Genomic DNA, 16,037 nt, shown 5'->3' on the forward strand with positions numbered 1-16,037 from the left:
AAAATTGCCCTCACAAAATCTGAAAATAAAAACACAAGACTAAATAAATTCTAAAAAGACAATTAAAAAGGAAGAAAATGAGAATTTAAGCCCAAAAATCTAATCAAGCATCTTAAAGTCTCAAACCATCTACAAAATAGCATTATTAGGGTCTATGTAGTCAATATGTAAAATATAGCTAAAAACTGAGAAACAAAGCCTAATATGCACTATTTGGTGCCAAAGACCAAGTGTATAACATGTAGAATATGACCATCACTTGGCACAACCGTTGTCATGGTTGCCACCATTTGTTCCTGCCTTGCCAGCGCTTGCCATGTGCTTGCTCGAGGTTGCCACCACTTGCCATAGGACATCTTGTGGATGCTCACATTTGCCATAATCTTGCATTTGATTCTAGTACATGCTATGAACTTCAAGGCACTTGCCAATGCTTACCACTAGCATTACCACAGTTGGCAACACTTGTTCTTACCTTCCCAACACTTACCATAGGCTTGCTCAAGCTTGCCACCACCCGCCACAGGACGTCTTGTGGATTCTCACGCTTGCCATAAGTTGGAATTAGATTCTCACACTTGCCATGACCTTTCAAGGTGCTTGCCAACACTTGCCATTAGCATTACCAAGGTTACCACCACTTGTTCCTACCTTTCCAACACTTGCCATAGGCTTTCTTGAGGTTGCCACAACCTATCACAAGACTATTTATGGATGCTTGTACTTACCACAAGCTTGGATTAGATTCCAATATTTGCCATGAGTTTCAGAGGTGCTTGCCAATACTTGCCACCACCATTACCTAAGTTGCCAGCACTTGTTCCTACCATGCTATAACCTTCCATGCCCTTGCTCGAGGTTGTCAAAACCTACCACAGGATGTCTTGTGTATGCTCTCACATGCCACAGGCTTGCATTTGCTTCCAGTACTTGCTAAGAGCTTCCGGGGGCCTTTCCAATACTTGCCACATCTGTTTCCATGGTTACCACCAGTTGTTCTTCCCTTGCCAAGAGTTGCCATGGGTTGCCCGAGGTTGCTACTACCTACCACAGAATGTCTTGTGGATGCCCACACTCGCCACAAGCTTGCATTAGATTTAAGTACTAGACACAATCTTCCGAAGGCCTTACCAACACTTGCCGCAAGCCTTACCATGGTTGCCACCACTTGTTCCTGCCTTGCCAACACTTGCCACAGGCTTACTTGAGGTTGCCACAACCTTGCATAGGATGTCTTATGGATGCTCAAACTTGCCACTAGCTTGCATTAGATTCTAGCACTTGCCACAAGCTTCTGAGGTGCTTGCCAACACTTGCCACTAGCATTACCAGGGTTTCCACCACCTGTTCTTGCCTTTGAAACAATTACCATGCACTTGCTCGAGCTTACCACTACCTACCATAGGATGTTTTGTGGATGCTCACACTTGCCACAAGTTTGCATTTGCTTCTAGCACTTGCCATGAGCTTCCAAGGTGCTTCCCAACACTGCCACTAGCATTACCAAGGTTACCACTATTTGTTCTTGCCTTTCCAACACTTGCCACACGCTTGCTCGAGGTTGCTACCACCTGCCACAGGACATCTTGTGGATGTTCACACTTGTCACATGCTTGCATTAGGTTCCCACATTTACCATGACCTTCCAAGGTCCTTGCCAACACTTGCCACTAGTGTTATTAGGGTTGCCACCACTTGTTCCTACCTTGTGAACACTTGCCATGGGCTTGCTCGAGGTTGCCACAACCTGTCATAGGACCTTTTATGAATGCAAACATTTGCCACAAGCTTGCATTAGATTCTAGCACTTGCCACGAGCTTTGGAGGTGTAACATTCAAAAACTTTGAATATGGAAAAAATTGACTAATTAAGGGATAAATTAGTTAAAAGGATGACTAATTAATTTAAATATGTTTTTCGGTTGCTAATTGGCTTTTTGGGTCATATTTGGCTTTTAAATTGAGTTAGGATGGAAGTTGAATCAAATTGGGTGGCATCGGGGGGAGATTGCTTGCTGCATCGTGAGCGATGGCTTGCATGGCATGTGCTATGGCACACACACGGCAGATAGATTAAAATTTCAAAAATCATCATAAAAAGTCAATTTTTATGGTGGGAAACCTAGAACACTAAGGGGAAAGCTTTGGGCACTACTAGGGCATCATTTTAGGAGGATTTTAAAGATAAATTAGGCTTTCAAACTCTTGAGTAAGTTTTCTACCATTCTCCTCTACCTTTTCGTCTCATTGTCCATAGGATTTGGAAGTGGGAGAATTTATTCTGAATGGATTAAGCTATGAGTCTATGTTTTAAAGGTTTTTTATTGAGTCTAAAGGATTGATTTAAGTTTTTTTAACCTTAGATAAGTAGTAATATGAAGTTAAATTGTTGTTTGGTGAAAATTAGATCAAGCCCTAGCTTAATTATAGGGTTTGAGGTGTGACAACTTGAGATGTCAAGTGTTATGTTGTGATAGAGTTTGAAGGAGGCTTAAAGGGATTGTGTGAGCAAATTATAATCTTTACAAGCCTGTTTGTTGAGAATATCAGTGACGAGTAGGAGAATTAGGATGCTATGGATAGCTAATAGTACTTGTGTTAATTGAAAATTAACTTATAGTACTCGATATAGATTGTGATGTGGAAAAACTTGCCTTGACACAAGAAGAGATTTAGTACCGTGAGTAACCCTTTTAGTAACAAAAGGGTTGTGCTAACTTAATAATTGCATTATTTATTACCTTGTATAAGTTATTTTCAAGTTGTTTTTCTATGATTGTTATGTATATATGTATAAATTTTGTAAAGGTTAACTATTTTAGAAAATAAGTAGAATATTGGTTTGTGAAATTTCATATTTTTAAAGTGGTAAGATTTGTTATATTTGTTTAGAAAGTAGTCTATGCATGGTCAAGTGGAGATATGTAAGGAAATGTGGCATATTAGAGGGTGGGAGGTCACCCTAGTAGAGTTGTCAATATTAAGTCCATATGGCATTACTAGCATCTCAGGACACCAAGTGCAGCACAAATTTCTCTTGGTGCCAAAAAATGGGTGCGGTGTTGGAGACTTACTCTCCTTGGTACCTAAAAAGGTGCAGAGTTGGAGAATATGCTCCTTAGCATCCATAGGATGCAGTGTTGGAGTAGTAATATCCTAATTACTTGTAATAAGGAAAATCAGTAGTCTAGAAATGGTTTAAAACACCTTAGTTAGGTAGTCCTACCATGGATGGTGAGCTTGGGGACCATACATTGTGGTTTGGTTTTGTTAAATAGCCTACTGATTTGGTTGGGAGAACTGGAGGACCGGATGGTTGGTGATCATGCATGTAACTTGTGATGATTTTATATGGCATGTTTATTATGCTTATTTTAAGGCTTATTTATAACTTGTCATGTTAATTGATAATGTAAATTATCTTAGTTATTGAGATTTTATCTCACCTCATGGTTATCATTTTACAAGTTTTGTTGGTGAGTCTGAGTAGGGGAAGGAAATTGGGCAAGGATTAGCAGATATGCTACGTCATGAATAGTAATGTCCAATTTTGGTTTGAGTGGTGTACATAAATTTGTGATATGATATTATATGTTGCTAACTAGGAATGCATATCATGTTAATTAGTTGTACCTGTATTACACTATGTTATTTTATATTTTAGTCCAATATTGTATATGATGTAAATATGTGGTGATGGGTTAAAATACTAATACAAGTGCAAGGTATGTCTTATACATGTGGTGACAATGTACATGTGGTGTATTATGTGACAATAGAGGGCAAATAGTGTATATGGTGTTGATTTTCTCTTTTGGCCATATTGGGTGAAATTGGCATTAAGTGGCCAAATTTTATGTTTGTATTGTTTTTGTGTGTTTGATTGTTCAATTAAGTGTATTTTCTTCTATTAGACTTGGTTAAAGGCTCATTAGATTTCATTAATGCACATTATCATTAATAACACCTTTAAACCATCATTAATGTGCATTAACCTCTCCCAACTCCCTCATAAATACCAATTTTTGGACATTTAATGCTCCCATGGACCAACCACTTGTAAAATTATCAATGTGGTATTCCAATACACTAAATCACTCCCATTAATCTCATTTTAACCAATGAAATTGGACCCATACTCTTATAGACCGAAAATCCATCTCCTAACTCAAAGCCTACCATAGACAATCATAAATGAGGGAGAGAAGAGAAGAAGAAGAAGACACCATGATCTTACCTTGGGTGTTTAGGAGCTCCAATCTATCAACAATAGGACTAAATGCCGTGCCCTAGCAGAGCCAAAACCAAGCTCTTCATTTTTCTCCTCTTTCTCTCTTCTTTTCACGCAACTCACGAGCTTATTTATATAATATGGCTGTGTGCCATGGCACACACTACCCTCTACTACAATGCATGGCACAGAGGAGTTCATTACATTTAAATTTCCTTTGTGCATCGCGATGGACCAACCACATGCCGCAGCGTGTGGTACAAAACATAACTTTTCATTTTTCGTCCTTTTTCCTTGCCCGGGTGGCCCGCCATCAATCCGGACCCACTTCTAGTGCTGAAATCATAAAAATTTATACCAAGTTAAACTCCTCTAGCTACACAACTCAGTAACTCACTAACTACCCTAATTAGATTAATAAATTAGGGTTTAAATTTTTTGAATATTACATTGGTAAGGCCCTCAAAAGCTCGTGGCAAGTGCTGGAAGCTAATGTTAACTGGTGACAAGTGTGAGCATTGACAAGATGTCCTATGATAGGTGGGGGCAACCTCGAGCCTGACCGTGGTGAGTATTGGACAGGCAGGAACAAGTGGTCACAACCATGGTAACGCCTGTGGCAAGTGTTGCCAAGCCCTCAAAAACTAATGTAGTGCTAGAATCTATTGCAAGCTTATGTCAAGCGTGAGCATCCCCAAGATATCCTGTGACAGGTGGTGGTAACCTTGAGCAAGCCTGTGGTGAGTATTGTACATGTAGGAACAAGTTGTCACAAACTATGGTAATGCTTGTGGCAAGTGTTGGCAAGGCACGAATAAGAGTTGGCAACCTTGGTAATGCTTGTGGCACAAGAGCTGGCAACCTTAGTAATGCTTGTGGCACGTGTTGGCAAGGCCCTCAGGAGCTCGTGGTAGGTGTTAGAAGTTAATGCAAGCTTGTGGCAAGTATGAGCATCCACGAGAGATGTCCTATGGTACTTGGTAGCAACCTCGAGCAAACCTAAGGCAAGTGTTGGCAAGGCACGAATAAGAGTTGGCAACCTTGGCAATGCTTTTGGGAAGTGTGGGCAAGGCCATCGAAAGCTCATGGCAAGTGTTTAAATCTAACTCAAACTTATGGCAAGTGAGACCATCCATAAGATGTCCTGTGGTAGTGGCAGCAAGTTCAAGCAGGCTCATACTTAGTGTTGGCAAGGGACCAAGAAGAGTTGGCAAACTTTAGTATGCTTGTGGCATGTGTTGGGAATGCCATTGAAAGCTCATGGTAAGTGTTGGAATCTAATGTAAACTTGTGGCAAGTATGACCATCCATAAGATGTCTTGTGTAGCTAGTGGCAACCTCAAGCAAGCTCGAGTCAAGTGTTGGCAAAGCACGAACAAGTAGTAGTAACCTTAGTAATGCTTGTGGCAAGTATTGGCAAGGCCTTCAAAAGCCCGTGGCAAGTGCCGGAATATGATACAAACTTGTGGCAAGTATGAGAATCCACAAGATGTCCTATGGTACGTTGTGACAACCTCAAGCAACCCCGTGGCAAGTGCTGAAAAGGCACAAACAAGAGTTAGCAACCTTGGTAGCGCCTGTGGCACTTATTGGCAAGGTCCTCAGGAGCTCGTGGCAAGTGCTAGAAGCTAATGCAAGCTTGTGGCAAGGGTGAGTATCCATAAGATTTCCCTATGGCAAGTGGTAGCAACCTCGAGCAAGCCCATAACAAGTGTCAGCAAGGCACGAACAAGCGTTGGCAAGCCACGGCAAGATTGTTAAAGGTGTTGCTAAGGCCCAACAAAGCATGGCAGCCTCAAGCACCCTTGTGGCCAGGGTTGGATACTTATGGAGTGCTTGTGGCAAGTTTTTGAATGGTATAAACAAGCATTGGCAACCCATTACAAATAAGAGGCAATCATTGGCAAGGCCTAACAAAGCATTGGCAGGCTCGAGCTACCTTGTGGCAATTGTTGGCAACCTAGGGCGGGCTCATGGCAAACATTGGAATGGCACAAACAAGCATTGGGAAGCCATGGCAAGCTTGTTGAAAGTGTTGCCAAGGTCCAATAAAGTATTGGCAGCCTCGAGCATCCTTGTGCCTAGGGTTAGCAGCCTATAGAGTGCTCGTGGCAAGTTTTTGAATAGTACGAACAAGTGTTGGCAACCTATTACAAACAAGAGGCAAGTGTTGGCAAGGTCCAGCAAAGCGTTAGCAGCCTCAAGTAACCATGTGCCAAAGGTTGGCAACCAATGACAGGCTCGTGGCAAGTTTTCTCATGATACGAACAAGCATTGGCAACCCATTGTAAATTGGTGGCAAGTGTTGGCAAAGCCCAATAAAGCATTGGCAACCTCGAGCTACCTTTTCACAAGTGTTGGCAACCAAGGAAGGGCTCGTGGTAAGGGTTAGCATGGGACGAACAAGTATTGGCAAGACATAGCAAGCTTGTCGCAAGTGTTGGCAAAGTCCAACAAAGTATTGGTAGCCTCAAGCCACCCTTGTGGCTAAGGTTGGCAACCTACGGTGCACCCCTAGCTAGTTTATGAATAGTACAAAACAAGTGTTGGCAACCCATTACAAACTGGTGCAAAGTATTGGCAATGTTGGAAATTGTGCCGTAGGGCCAATCATTGTACTATGCACATTGTTATGTAATGAATTTATTTTTGTTATCATAACAATTGCATGTTTAATATGATAATTGTATCATTGGACAAACTATAGTGATTGTCCTAATATCCTTGGTCGGCCATCTATGAGGGATCATAGATGAAACAAGACTAGTATGACTTTGATTAATTATAGAAATACAAATCAAAGTTATAGGTACTTGAAAGAGATAAGGGTGCTAAATTGACTTGCTATGAGAAAGCTGCATAGTACAAGTCATAAATTTATCTTATATGTAACTATATCACTAAGCCCTTTGACTTGAGATCATCATGAAATTCCATATGATGACCACTGAACTTTGACCTTATCAAAGGTCACCTTTGACCAAGTGATTATAAAGGCTATGATTAAGTTTAATGATATTCATGTTGAGAAATATGAGTAGTTAAGATGAAATTTATCCCTCATATTAAGTGAGAGATATTACTGGGCCCCTCGATGAGTAAAATGAGAAAATGTATGGCCATACTATAATGAAAAATGTTTTTTTCCATTGCTACTGTCAGTCCACTCAGAGATCGAGAAAGTAATGATCAGATAAATGAGAATGACAATTTCATGTCTCATACTCGACCGAAATATCACGTGACAAAAGGAATGTGATACGATTGCATGATAGGTTACATCAGATCAATGATCCCCATATGAATTGGGTAGTTACAATTTCTTGCTAGAGGCTACTTGTGACTTCTGGGCTAATAATGTAATTAGCCTACTACCAATTTCATATGAGCCTACAAGATCGCACACAAGAACAACCCAACTCAAGCTATAATGTCCAAGTTCATTGAATCTAGAATATGTCTATATAGTTACAAAATTGTAATATAGAGTGAATGAATTATATGTGTATATATATATTTGAATATTTATTTAATAAATATTTATATATTTATATGAAATACAAATTCAAAATATAATTATATATATATTTGAAATATATATATTCATATGTGTGTGCGTGTATAGATATATATATATATATATGTATATGATATATAAAATTAAATATATATAATATAATATATATATTTTTTCAAAATATATATGTGTTGTATATATATAATTCGTATATATATAATATGTATATGTGATATATATTATATATATTATATTATGTTAGTTTTAAATTTAATAACTAACATGATATGCGAGATATGATGTCAATTTTATCATTTGAATTTATAGATAAATTTGAATTAGATGTGATATCATGGATTAAATTTATGAGATAAATTTATTATATTTTCATGGGCCTTTAGTGAAAGACGAAAATCCTTATCTATCTATATATATAGATAGGGACGTCCTTTGTGAAGGATAAGAGAGTTAGAAAAGCTCTGATGACAAAAATACTTTGAGAGCATGAACACCCCTATAAAAAAGAAAATAACATTCAAAGAAAAATAGACACTGGGAGCATTAGCACACTATTTAAGTTAGAGAGCTGTTCGTGTGGATACTGGTAGAGCAAGAAGATCTATGTTGTTAGCTCCTGAGATCAAACTCTTAAAGAGAACATGCTCCAAGTTTAAAGAATTAAAAGATAAACTCTTCTATCCATCTTACTTAAATGAGTTCGTTCAGTCCATATTAGGATAGGGACTTTAAAATTTTAATCTTTTGCTATGCCTCCATATCTCCAAACTTCAACTCAAGTTTCAAACAAGCTTGACTGGTCCTCACTGATGCACTAACTAGTGTAGACATATTCAAGGAAAATGACATTTCAAGCACATGCAAATTTAGCCTCTTGGCACAATCATCAGATATAAAAGAGTGTGTGGCACCAGAATCAAACAAAGGATCTATTTGGTGACCATAAAGTGAGATTGTACCTCTAATTAGCTTTGGCAAAGCCTCAGCCTCTTCTCTAGTCATGGCCAAGACTCATCCTGGGATAGCGAATCTCTGATCAGGAACAGGTATGTTCTCTAAGCAAAACTTGGCTGTGTGTCCCACTGATGAACCCTTTAGTTGCCTTGGGTTATCAAATTTTATTAAAATGTAGAAGTGAGTATTCTAGGTCATTTTCCTAGAGAGCAAAGCATATAAATCATTGTTCAAATGCCACAAATTAATCTAAATTTTTCAAGTGACTAAACTAATTTTATAATGCAACAATAAATGTTTGTAAAATTCTGTTTTAGTTGTAATGAAATGAATGATGATTATGGTGAGCCCAAGTCAGATTTCCAAAATTAATCATTGATTTCCAAAATTATAACATCATAAACCTTCTTGATTAACCTAAAATGAGACACTTAGAAACCTCTAAGTGTGGTGCACCATTAGACTCAATGGACACTAATGAATTTAGGTCAAGTGAACTTAGAAATTAACACTATATTCAGCCTTGTTATTAACAAGTTTCAGACCAAAAACTAGTGAAAGAAAAAAACAGCTTAAGTCAAATTCATATAACCAATATGGATCTAACTCAAGTCTACACAAGAACTTGAACAAGAATCAGCAAGAATTTATGAAATAACCCTAGAACATCAAGGTAAATCATAAATTTCAAAACTAAAAATAACATAAAAATCTAAATTCAACATTCATATTCTCATCAAATCTGAATTAGAATCACAAATTCCTTAACTAAACATAGGTTCAAAATCGAATCCTTAAAGAACCAAAATAAGAACATGAAATCAAGAAAATAAACACAACAATTACAAATCTGGAAATCTCATAATGTCAAGTCATCTTTCTTGGAGTTCTAAATGATCAGCCTCTCATGCTCTTCCTCTTCACTTGAATCAGACCTTGAGAAGCCTCCATGAATGTATGAAGATGAAGATGAAATTTGAGATAAATGTGTGCTGGAGGAGAAGAGAAAAAATGGACAAAAATTTAGAGGAGAATGAAGGCAGAATTCAATGTGAATGAAGGAAAAAGGAGAAGAAATGATCTGGACAGAGAGGATGAGAAAATGGGTGTGATCTGGACAAGAAGATGAGAGAACTAAATCTAGATAATTGGAGAGTGAATATGAACGAAAATTGAGAGAGAATATGGCTGAAGTGAGAGAGTAGGATCTGAATTATGAGGCCCCAATCTGAAAATTCAGCTTATGTATGTGTGAATAGTGTGAAGGTGATGAAACCAAAGTGAGTGGTGATAAAAACAAGGAAAATCCAGATCTGAAGTTGGTTAATTTCCAGCCAGAAAATGGAATTAATTGGCTGAAATTCAAACTGAATCTGGTGCCTCATAACTGAATGAATGAGCATGGGAAATGTGAGTTGATGCATGGACAAAAACGTGATTCCCCTTAGCTTGCTTCAGTTCCATGTGAGTTTCATGCATTTCAGACTAAATCATGCCTAAAAGCTCTTTGATTGCCTCATGATGATGTCAGCTATTGCTTCCATGTGACCAGCTTGAATTCACGTCTGCATTGCTCCCATTTCTCATGATGATGTCATGCAATGAACTCTTGGATCAGGTCTACACCTCACGCACATTTGCTCATGACTTGCCCATTATTTATTAATTTCCTCAATGAATTTCTAAAATTAGGCTTGCCAACTCAACATTAATTAAATCTAAAAATGACACCATTCAGACCTTCATGTTCTTGACCTCTCCAAAATTGTTGACCAAGTCTTTGCTCCTTGATTCCAAGATTGCCCTCACACAAATTTGAAAATAAAAACACAATACTAATTAAAAGAAAAATTAAAAAGGAAGGAAAACGAAAATTTAGGCCCAAAAATCCAATCAAGCATCTTAAAGTCTCAAACCATCCACCAAATAGCATTATTAGGGTCTATGTAGTCAGTGTGAAACATAGCTAAAAACCGAGAAACAAACCCTAATATGCACTATTTAGTGCCAAAAACCAAGTGTAATAACATGTAAAATATGAAGTAGATCAATTCTCTCACACTTGGATTTTGCTCTCTGGGCAAAACTCTCTCAAAACCTAGACAAGTAAACAACACAAAAATACAAGCTCTCAAGAGTAAATCTAATTTTCAAAGTCAATGCACTATCACAAGAACCAAATCAATGTTGCAATCTTTAGAGAAAAACCTTAATACATCACAAGTAAACCATCTACAAAAATGTAATCTCAAAGAGAAACCTCACCGGATTAGTGTTTCACTCAAGCACTCGGTGTATAAGGGTACAAATATCACTCAAGTTCCTTAGCAAGTCATCCTACCATAGGCTTGTGATCCCTCTATCTCTCCACCAGTAAGATGCAAGGGTTCTCAAGAATCATATGGATTTTCAAAGGAGGATGTAATGTGCTCAATGAATGGTACACTTAGACTTGCATGTGAAAGGGGTAGGGTTTGGCTCAAGAAACTTGTCTTGGCCACAATGTAGGTATGCTCAATATACAAGACTACTCAAAACCAACCAAATAGATAACATAATAGGGATCATGGATGAAATGAATAATTGGCCAAGAATGAGATGAAATGAGAATCTACAAATAGAAACAAGTGAATCAAATAGCAAACCCAAGGAAACTTGCTTATTCAAACTCTTTCTTTTGCTTTTCTTTGATCCACTTTGGATCTCTTTTTCTCAAATATATTTCTTTCTATAATCTTTTTTCTTTTTTTCTTTTGTTTTTTTTTCTCTTACTGTTCTTCTTAATTCATTTTTTTTATTTCTCTTTTTTTTTTCAAGTATAGCTTCCAACATTTAGGTACAACTCAAGAAATGTTCTTTAATCATAAGAATGGAATGGTATGGCCAATGTGAATGAATGAAATAGATCCCAATAGATGTTTATCTACTAGTTAAATTAAAAATAGTCAATGCACATTGAAACATACTAAATAAGAATACATGCAATCTATCCAAAATAGGGTCAAGTGTTTAAAAATGACAAAACAAAAGAAGGCTCTATTTGGCTAAGTGAGGGATAATCAGTAATCAAGGGTTAGCTAAAAGGCTTTGGGCACTTTAATGATAGCCATAATCACTTTCCCTACAACCAATGTACAAGTATAGCCTCAAGTAAGAGATAAAACAAGTTCTAGAGGATTAACAAAACTAAAGAACATAGAACTCTCAATGGTTAAAGGTCCCTTGCATATGGTTTATTCTTGCCTCTCTTAATCAATTACACTCAACCAAATGGTTTATTGCTTCAAAACAGATTTAAACTAAAGAAAACAACATCTCAAGAGTTCAAACTCAAATGCAAAAACTAAGATCATCTTTAAAACTCAATATTCCTCACAAAACAAAAGTTTTTTTTTTTTCAAAAACACACTTTCCCCCATACTTAAACAATGCATTGTCCCTAATGCATGCAAAACACATAATGGGAAGAATTAAATCAAATATGTACAGCATGTAAAAGTGTGGAGAAAGTTCATTCATTATATTTTTTTTCAAAAACCTTAAACAGCAAAGGAAAACAAAGAAACAACAAAACTAACAAAATAATGGAAAAGGAATTTCATTTCATTTTTTTTGTTTTTTTTCTAAACCTAATGAATCAGGTTGCATCTCCCCCCACACTTTAACTCAAAATGATATTCACAAACACAAACACAAGCAAAGAATGGTGTACCACATGTGTGCATATGTGATAGCAAGCATATCTCAATTAGTGCTCCACTTGTGTGCTTTGTGAATCAATCAAATCAATCAAAAAGAAATAAGAAGGAGAGATACAACCTTTGAAGACTCATGGAGGATCTTTAAATCTCATTTTAGCAAGCAATGTGGAAGATTCACCCTCATGAAAGTTCTTGTACAAGTGGCCATTTGCCTTAAATGTTAAGCCACTTTGAGGATCTTTGAAGGTGATAGTGCCATAGTCAAAAATTTCCTCCAGAATGTAAGGCCCTCCCATTTGGATTGAAGGTTGCCACCAATGAGATTGAGCCTTGTCTTGAATTTAAGCACTTATCTCCCACTTGAAAATGCTTCCTCAAAATACATTTATCATGAATGAATTTTGCTCTTTCCTTGTACAGTTTAGAGCTCTCATATGCTTCCAATCTCAACTCCTCCAATTCTTAAAGTTGGAGCCTCCTTGAGGCAACTACACCCTCCTCACCAAATGCACAAGCCTTCACAGCCCAATAGGCTTTGTGCTCAATCTCCACCAGGAGGTGACATTGCTTACCGTGGACTAACCTATATGGAGACATCCCAATGGGTGTCTTGAAGGCAGTCTGGTATGCCCAAAGAGCCTCCTTAAGTCTTGAGCTCCAATCCTTCCTATTCGGTCTCACAATCTTTTGGAGGATAGACTTGATCTCCTTGTTCGAACACTCGGCCAACCTATTTGTTTGAGGATGATATGGGATTGCCACCTTGTGTAAAACACCATATTTCTAAGTAAAGAGGAGATAGTCTTATTGTAAAATTGTGGTCCCTTGGTCTGTGATGATTGCTCTTGGGATGCCAAACCTGTAAAACACATGAGATAAAATAAACTTTGCCACAACTTTCACATCATTAGTTCTAGTGGGGATAGCCTCAACCCACCTAAAAATAAAATCAACACAGAGCAATATATATTCACAACCATTGGAAGAGGGAAAATTACCCATGAAATCCATACCCCAAATATCAAAGATCTCACAAAATATAATGGGCACCTGTGGCATTTCATGTCTCTTTCCCAAACTCCTAAAATGTTGACATGCATGACATGCTTTGCAAAATTGATGTGCATCTTTAAAAAGAGATGGCCAATATAAACCACAATCTAAGACCTTCTGCCCAGTCCTCCTAACCCCAAAATGACCACCACATGCATAAGTATGACACATCCTCAACACATCATCAATCTCAACATCAGGAACACATCTTCTAATGACACCATCACTGCACAATCTCTAAAGAGTAGGTGAATCTCAAACATAGTATCTAATTTTCCTAGCAATCTTCTCCCTAGCATGTCTAGTAATCCCATTTGGAAACACATCATGCACTAACAAATTGACCAAATCAGAATACCAAACAACATCATGGGAAGAAATAGCATATAATGATTCGTCTCTAAACTCATCACAAGGGAAATCAAAAGAGGAATTCACCATAATGGAGTCATAAGGAAATAGACTCAAGTGATCCGCCACATGATTTGCTGCTCCACTCCTATCAATGATCTCCCAATTGAACTCTTGAAGTAGAAGCATCCATCTAAGCAAACGTGGCTTGGTGTCCTTCTTTAAAAGGTACTTCAAGGCCACATGATCTGTAAAACAAACAACCTTGGAATGCAACAAGTAAGGTCTAAACTTGTCAAGAGCAAACACTAATGCATACAATTCTTTTTCAATTGTGGTGTAATTGCATTGTGCTTTGTCTAAAGTCCTAGATACATATGTAATGACATAAGGTAGCTTGTTTTCCCTTTGTCCTAACATAGCCCCAACAGCAAAATTAGAGGCATCACATGAAATCTCAAATGGAATCAACCAATTAGGACTCCTCAAAATAGGAGGGGAAAAAAGCTTAGCCTTCAAAGCATCAAATGCATCTCTACAATTTGGAGAGAACTCAAATTTGACATCTTTTAAAGTGCAATCTTTAATAAATCTTCTATAAAAACCCAGATGACCAAGGAAAGATCTCATGTCCTTGACATTAGCTGGATAAGTGAATGCAATTCATCTTGAGATTTCAAATTAGACAAAATTAACACTATGTTATTGCAATTCACACAAATAGAGTCATGAGTGCATGAACAAGTAAAGCTAGGCAAAGATGCAACATCATCCAAGTTAGGATGCATAGAAATCTCATCAATGATTCCATCAAGTGTATCATCAATGCAATCCACAAAATGAAGGCTATAATCAACATAAGAGTTTTTCAAGCTATCAATATGTTAAATTCAATCTTGCTGTCCAAAAACTCCATGGTAAGTTTACCTTCCTTCATGTTCAATATAGAACTTGATGTCATCATAAAAGGTCTCCCAAGGATGAGTGTGCCTTGGCCTCCTTCTTGCATATCCAACACATAAAAATCTGCTAGAAAAACCAAGTCCTTGACATTCACTAAGATGTCTTCCTAGAATCCCTTAAGCTTCCTAGTGCTCCGATCGGCTAGTTGCAAGATGACACTACAATCTTAAAGACCACCAAGATTAAGGGAAGAATAAATGTGAGTAGGCATCACATTGATGGCTGCCCTTAGGTCAATCAAGGCTTCTTGAACAAACACATTCCCTATTTGACAAGGAATGGTACATGCCCTCGGATCTCCACACTTTAAAGGGAGCTGTGGCTTGAAGACAGCACTAATGTTAGGACTTATTTGAACTGTAGCTAATGGTTTGAATCCCCTTTTATTAGTGCACAACTCCTTCAAAAATTTTGCACACTTAGGCATGCTTTTTATCATCTCAAGAAGTGGTATGTTCACTTCCACCTTCTTCAACATATCAAACACATCATGCCTATCTTCTTCTTGCCCTTTCTTAGCAAATCTAGTCAAGGCCTTAGGGAATGGCATATCCCTTGGAATAGGGTCCCCAATTTGATATTCTTTTGGAGGCTCTCTACTTCCCAACACCTCTTTCTCCTTAGGCTTGCTTGAATCATTGTCATTTGCCTTAGAAGATGGATGAACCGTGGCTACTCCAGCACTATCTTGGCCTTGATTTGAGCTCAATTTTACCTCATTTTCTTGAGCATTCAGGGCTAATCTTGCCCCATTTGCATCCTCAACTACAATCAATTCAATAGAGTCATCCTCATCATCAATCACTTGAGGACTTAGAGAAGTAGGAGGTGTGTTCTTGAGGCTATGTGAGGCACTTGGATGCACATTTAGCTTACTGTCACAGCAAGTGGAATCACATGGATCAGCAAGAGAAAGTGGTCTTCCTTCACAAATTTGAGAATTCCTTGAAATAACCTCACTAGGCTTGCTGCCACCATGGTTTGAGGTACTTGGAATGGCTTCAAGAACTCTTCCACTCCTCAACTCAATTGCACTAAGGCTCTTTAGATTGATGACAGATTGAGTTGGGAGCTTTCCACTTCCTTGAGCTTGGCTAATGCTATTTGAATTCCCAAATTGTTGTACCACCAAATCAATGTTTTGTTACTTTGATTCAAGATTATCTAGCCTCTTAAGCATCATGTCCATTTTTGATTCTGCCCTAGACACATGAGAATCAAACTTTTGGCCCATAGAAAACACAGCATC

The sequence above is a fragment of the Prosopis cineraria genome, unplaced genomic scaffold, assembly GCF_029017545.1.
Source record: "Prosopis cineraria cultivar Desert tree isolate PC_DT_omini unplaced genomic scaffold, ASM2901754v1 PC5, whole genome shotgun sequence".
Lineage (NCBI taxonomy): Eukaryota > Viridiplantae > Streptophyta > Magnoliopsida > Fabales > Fabaceae > Prosopis > Prosopis cineraria.